This window comes from Schistocerca serialis, chromosome 2, assembly GCF_023864345.2.
Source record: "Schistocerca serialis cubense isolate TAMUIC-IGC-003099 chromosome 2, iqSchSeri2.2, whole genome shotgun sequence".
NCBI classification, from domain to species: Eukaryota; Metazoa; Arthropoda; class Insecta; order Orthoptera; family Acrididae; genus Schistocerca; species Schistocerca serialis.
Window position 1 is genome coordinate 890,077,733 of NC_064639.1, and position 7,681 is coordinate 890,085,413.

The window sequence follows — 7,681 nt, forward strand, 5'->3', positions numbered from 1 at the left end:
AGATTATGTTCGGAGAACTGCAACCAAATTTGAAAGTAATCGCCAAGAAGCCGTAGATGCAGTGCAAAGCAATGGAATGTAGTGTTCGCAGAAAACTCATTTGCTTGATTCTCCTTGTACTTCCAAGATGCCGTTTGGTGACGTTTGTAATGTGTGTTACTGCTGCCAAAATGTTAGTTTCATTCCTTTCATCAGTTGCTCTTCTTTATCCTTGTCATCTTTTACTCTGAACACTCCAGTTTCTAGAACTTTTTTTATAATTTTTGCGAAGACAGGTCGTGAGTGCTTGGCGCGATCTGGATACTCTTCAGCATACACCCGCACCGCTATCCTAATAGTTTGGCGGCATTCCCCGTAAACGATATCCACGTTTCGACTGTCGTATACACCGATGTGACAAAAGTCATGGGATACTTCCTAGTATCGTGTCGGACCACCTTTAGTCTGGGGTAGTGCAACAACTCGACGTGACATGGATTCAATATGTCGTTGAAAGTCCACCGCAGAAATATTGAGCCACGCTGTCTCTATAGCCGTCCATAGTTGCGAATGTGTTGCCGGTGCAGGAATTTGTGCACGAACTGACCTTTTGATTATGTCCCATAAATGTTGCATGGGATTCATATTGAGCAATCTGGACGGCCAAATCATTCGCTCGAATTCTCGAGAATTTTCTTCAAACCAATCGCGAACAGTTGTGGCCCTGTCATCCATAAAAATTCCATCGTTGTTTGGGAACATGAAGTACATGAATGGCTGCAAATGGTATCCAAGTAGCCGAACGTAACCAACATAAACATTTCCAGTCAATGATCGGTTCACTTGGACCAGAGGACCCAGTCTATTCCATGTAAACACAGAGCACAGCATTATGGAGCCACCGCCAGCTTGCACAGTGCCTTGTTGACAAGTTGGAACCATGGTTTCATGGAATTGGAGCCACACTCGAACACTACCATCAGGTCTTACCAACTGAATTCGGGACCCATCTGACATGGCAACGTTTTCCCAGTCGTCTAGGGTGCAACCATATGGTCACGAGCCCAGGACAGGAGCTCCAAGCGATGTCGCGCTGTTAGCAAAGCCAAGCGCGTAGATCGTCTGCTGCAATAGCAGATGAACACCAAACGTCGCCGCTCTGTCGTAACCGAAACGTTCGTCGAACGTCCCACATTGATTTCTGCCGTTATTTCATGCAGTGTTGCTTGTCTGTTAGCACTGACAACTCTACGCAAACGCCGCTGCTCTCAGTCATTAAGTGAAGGCCGTCGGCCACTGCCTTGTCTGTGGTGAGAGGCAATGCCTGAGATGTTGTATTTTCGGCACACTCTTAACACTGTTGATCCCGGAATACTGAATTCCCCAAAGATTTCCGAAATGGAATGTCGTATGCGTCTAGCTCCAGCTACCAATCCGCGTTCAGAGTCTGTTAATTCTCGACGAGCTGCCACAATAACGTCGGACACCTTTTCACACGAATCAGGTGAGTGCAAATGACAGCCCAGCTAATGCACTGCCCTTTTGTACCTTGTGTACGCAATACTATCACCATCTGTATATGTGAGTATCGTTATCCCATCCCTTTTGCCAGTTTTGTGTACATAGTGAATGTCTCAATAGTAATTACGAACAAGTTATCTAATTGCTACGACTGCAGAATACAGAGTGACAGGCTTCAAGACACAGGCAAACACAACAACCACACTTTCCTTACGTGTTTGGTTACATTTAGTATAATAGGGCAGTTTGTGGAACCTCTTCTTCTGAGGTACGGCAGTGCTCTGCGGGTACATAATTCCATTAGGAACAAAAATAAATAAATAAAAGAAGTAAGTGTCGTAATTGACGACAATAAACGATAAAAATTACTTTCGAATGTCAGGAAATTTGTCAAACTGTCTTGGATAACTTGGCGGAAACAGCACTTCGTTACATTTATTCATTGTTAGCTGCCTCTCCTTGCCCTGTATACACGCAGCCCTGCTACGAGGAGACGGCGTTCACTGTAGGAACATTTCTGTAAGCCTAGCCAGATTTTCAGTATCTTTAACTGTATGTAAAATATTTGAAGCATACGATGGAGCCCTGCAAGAGTTCGCCTAATTGTCTATTCATGGTGGTTGCATTCTTTTCAGGATGTTTGGCGTTTTGATGCAGTTGTACACTGCCGTAACGTAATTTTTTATATCGTGTCATCAGTCGTCAAAGGTGGGCGATAATCGTGTGTGAAAATGACGACCTATTGCGTATAACAGACGCCTCGTTGTTAAATCTCGCCACAACGTCGCAAAGTAATTTCATTTTACGCTTTTAACTGTATTTGACACGCGCTTTAGAACGAGATGAATTGACTTTGTCTGAATCTACTTTCTGTGAAACCACAAAATATTGTTTCTGTGTTTCCTGTATTGCAAACAGCGGGATCTATTTCATTAATATGGAAACGTGTTAACGCTGTGGCAGTCATTAAGATGGTTATGACAACGACCCATCTGCATATCGGGGAGACATTTCCCCTGTTTTACTGTTGGATGGAACTCCATGCATATCACTTGCTCCTATTGTTCTGTTATTCGCAATGTACGAGATAAAGAAGTACAATAACGAGACAAGTTAATAGATTCAATGCAGACTTACTCTACCGATATTTGCGTCCTTGAAGTTTTTAGTTCAAATGGTTCAAATCGCTCTGAGCACTATGGGACTTAACATCTGTGGTCATCAGTCCCCTAGAACTTAGAACTAATTAAACCTAACTAACCTAAGGACATCACACACATCCATGCCCGAGGCAGGATTCGAACCTGCGACCGTAGCAGTCGCGCGGTTCCGGACTGAGCGCCTAGAACCGCTAGACCACCGGAAGTTTTTAGTGTGGAGAGACTGCGGGAGGTCGCGATCGGCTCGCGTCTGACAGCTAGCGATCAGCTGATTGCAAAACGTTAGCTGGGTTCATGAGCCGGTCGCAAGGAGCGCTGCCAATTGACTGCTCTTTGCTGAGGCGCAGATAAATAAATAAATGTCGTGTGACTAGGGCCTCCCGTTGGGTAGACCGTTCGCCGGGTGCAGGTCTTTCGATTTGACGCCATTTCGATGACTTGCGCGTCTATGGGGATGAAATGATGATGAGGAGAACAACACAACACCCAGTCCCTGAGCGGAGAAAACTCGCCGACCCAGGCCGGAATCGAACCCGAGCCCTTAGGATTTACAGTCTATCGCGCTGACCACTCAGCTACCGGGGACGGACTGAGGCGCGGATATTCTGTACATTGAACTTTTCTTTGCTTCTTACTTTTTTACTTTTGCCCGTCTGTTGATGAAGACTGTATGCTTAATATTGACTGCACTTAAATGAACATTTTTTTTTCTTTTACTGTGTTAGATGCACGCCACACTACGTGTTTAGTTGTACACGCAGTCTTCCTCCGTATATAGACACGATACTGGTTCGCTAGTCTCGCACTTCAAACCGACACCAGCGACAAGTTGTATGCGCATTAGGCAGTGGCCTAGCGCATGTTTCTATGTCCAACGCTTCGTCTCCTTCTCCGAACGACATCCTCAGAGGCTATAGAGACATAGATATTCAGTTTTCAAACGTTAACTTGTTTATTTACACGAAGCTGGCGGACTGTTTACTGGTACCCTCGCAACGATCGTGTTATGGCGTCATACACGGCTGCCAAAGATCGCGAAATCGCACTGACGTGTGTTACAGACTGTGGAATAACTGCCGCTGTGCTTTGTGTAGCATTACGGAGCACGGCTTGTCTAATATCACACTTTACACTTTTCTGCAAAAAATTATTTTTGTGTTTTTGAATGTTCATAGCCTCTCTCTAAGTCGTCAGCTCCGTCTGGTAAAATAAGTTTACCTTTAAAAATTAGTAATTTAAGTCATTATAGCCCCTGAGTGTCTTTCACGCCGAAGCAGACGAAACGTTCGCACAAAATCATACCCTAGACCACATACTAACGCCCAAAAAGCCAAGGTAACATAAAACTAATACAGTTAAAATTCATCTTGAATAATAACCGCTTAGATGCTCTTATAAATTAAATGTCTGACATTAACATATCTAACCTGGTGGTGTGGCTCTAAGCTACGAAATTATTTGCAACAAGAGCAGCCAAGCGATTATTATTTGAGGTGTCTACTTATGGTTGCGGTTGTCCCTCATACAAGATAGTGCGGAACAGTTCAAAGTATTTAGTGTACTTGACTTCTCAATGACATCCACGGGAATAATAATAGTAATAATAAAACACTGAGATAAGGCTCTTTGTAGCAGCTGTAGTGAAATGAAATTATTGATTACTGCAGAGCTGAGAATGAAGCGTATCTGACGTCATATAAGACTAAATATCTCCTTTAATTTCCACAAAAAACAGAAGGAATTGCTCTACCGAGGTCTACTACAGACGGAACTGGCCCGCCGTGGTAGTCTGTGAGCCGGCCGCCGGCCGTGGTGGTCTCGCGGTTAAGGCGCTCAGTCCGGAACCGCGCGACTGCTACGGTCGCAGGTTCTAATCCTGCCTCGGGCATGGATGTGTGTGATGTCCTTAGGTTAGTTAGGTTTAAGTAGTTCTAAGTTCTAGCGGACTGATGACCACAGAAGTTACGTTCCATAGTGCTCAGAGCCATTTGAACCATTTTTGAGCCGGCCCTTACCTGTAATACTGCATGGGAAAGGTAAACAGTAGGGATTTTGCTGCTTGTAAGCTTGCACTTATTTCTTGTCAGTAAGGTAAAGGTAGATCTATGGAACAATAGAGACTACCTTACATTTAGATCTATGTGATTGAAACTACTACCAACAGACATAACAAGAAGTTCGAAAAGTTACAAACTTATATAGGAACTACAAAAAATACAATAATGTCTGATACTGTTAATAATAAGTCAGGGGGAGCATTATCTCAAGATGAGAGTGCCGTCCTTGCTAAAGGAGGAAACTACGCTATAACACCTATGAAAGTACCAACTGAGTGTATAATAACGAATGTAGAAGAGAGTATACGTATTACCCGCAAACAAGCTGCAAATGCAGTCCGGATTCAGACCACCAGAGTATTGTGCCGCAGTAAATCTTTGGAAAGCAATTTAACGAAGGGTAAGAGAAATGTTCTTGGAGATTTAAATACAAATGAAAAGGCAGTGATTCTTCCTGCTGATAAGGGGAATGCTACTGTCCTCACGAATAAAGAGGATGGTCGAAGCAAAATTTTGAGTCTTTTAACGCAGTACAGTATAATAATCTTAAGAAAGACCCTACAGTCAGAGCATTGACAAAAAATAAAAAAATAATTTGATTAAATCATCTATTTCTCTTCAAAAAGAAGAAAAAGAGTGCTTCACTGAAGAATGAAGCTTCATAATGTCCTAGACTTTATTACCTACCCACAACTCATAATGCTGATCTTCCTCTAAGATCCATTTTTAGTGCTGGCAATTCTCCCATGTATGAAATAGCAAGATATCTGGCAACTCATTTACAGCTGTTTATTGGGAAAACTGACTCATATATCAACGACATGCGTCATTTTGTAGAGAAGGTCTAATTCTGGCTCCTGAATATATTCTTGTAAATTTCGATCTAGTGTCTTTATTCACTGTGAACCCAGTCAACGAAGTTACGACTTTTATAACGGATTTTTTTCCAGGAGATTTGTCTGTTTCTTCCGACATTGGTTACTTCCAGTCAGTTCCAGTGGGATGATGAATTGTATGAACAACTTGATGATGGAAAAATGGGTAACCCATTAGTTCCTGCTATACGTAATTTCTGTGTGGAGAAATTCGAACAGTCAGCTTTAGGAAAAGCAAATAAGAAACCATCTCACTGGTATCGGTTTGTGGATGACACATTTCTAGTCTGGCCTCAAGGTAAAAAAAGCTTTGGACGAATTCTTTAGTCGGCAAGGCTCAACGGAGGAGCAACGCCTCTGAAGATGTCGAGCGCAGTTCTGGTCGAAACGATAGGAACAGAAGAGTTTCGTGGACGATACATTATACCCCGAAAGGTTTACCAGCTGCAATATCATCCGCTCGTGCAAGTCTTCATTCTAAACAATAGGGGCGTTTCCGGTTCGTAAATGTACGTCAATCAGTGGCCTGTATCGGGCAAAGCCGAGCAATGTTTAGCGTTTTGTACCTGCCCGGACACCGCCGAAAGTGACAAGTCCCTACTCATATCCGTGATTCCTGTTATTACTTCGTAGATATCATAATATCGAAGGCAGCAGAGGGTCATACCGGCAAAAAGACAAAGCCCAATAGAAATCCTTAGATAACATAGGAAATATTTGGATTTAACTGGCAAAAAGAGAAAATATAAAAATGAATCAAATGAAGCAGTAGAAAGGAAATACACGCGTCTAGAAAATGAGGCTGACAGAAAATTCAAAATTTAGAAGCGGGAATGGATAGAGTACAAATACAAGGCTACGAAGCAGGCATAACTAGCGTAAAGACAGGTGCGTCGTATAGCAAAATTAAAGTGACCTTAAGAAACATTTGGAGGAAAGATAAGGAGCCGATTGAATATCAAGAGCTCAGTGGCAAGCCACAACTAACTAAAGAAGGGAAAGCTGAAAGGTGGAACGAATACATAGAAAGAGTACACAAGGGAAACGAAATTTAAGGCTATGTTGTAGAACGGAAAGTCGAAGTCCATGAGTTGGGGGATATGATTCTGAAAGAAGCACAGAAAGACCTAGAGCAGACGACATTCCGTCAGAACTATTGATAGCCTCGGGGGAGCCAGGCATGACAAAACTCTTCCATCTGGTGTGCAGGATGTATGATGCAGGAGAAATATCCTCAGACTTCAAGAAGAATACAATAAGTCCAGTTCCAAAGAAGGGAGGTGCTCATCCGTGTGAATATTACTGAACTACCAGTTTATGATGACGTGATTCCGAAATACTAACTTGAATAATTTACAGAAGAATCGAAAAGCTGGTAGAGCCTGACCTTGGGAAGATCAGTTGGTTTCCGAAGAAATGTAGGAGCACGTGAGCCAACATTCAACCATCTTATACCTTAAAAGATAGGTTATAGAAACGCAAATATGTGTTTCAAACATTTGTGGGTATAGAGAAAGTTTTAGCCGTGTTGCGTGGAATACACCCTTTGAAATTTTGAAGGTAGCAGGAATAAAATACAGGTAGCGAAAGGTTATCGTAACTTTTACAGAAACTAGACTGTTATAAGAGTGGAAAGGTGTGATAGAGAAGCAGCAGTTCAGAACAGTTGTAGCCTGTAACCAATGCTATTCAGTGTGTTCATTGAGCAAGCAGTAAAGGAAACCAAGGAGAAATTTAGAGAAGGAATGAAAGTTCAGGGAAAAGAAATAAAATCTTCCAGGTTTGCCAACGACATTTGCAGTTCTGTCAGAGACAGGAAAGGAGTTGGAAAACTTACTGAATGGAATGATTGTGACTTGAAGATATGTTGTAAGGTGAACATAAAGAAGAGTAAAATAAGGGTAGTGGATTGTAGTGGCATTAAATCAGAAATAATGAAGGAATTATTTTAGGTGTCTAGGCAAAAAAATAATGATGGCAGAAGTAGAGAGGATATAAAACTCAGACTCGCTGTAGCTCTTAAGGCATTTATGAAAAAGAGGAATTTGGTAACATGGTGAATAAAATCTTCCGCACTGGCTGTTAAAAT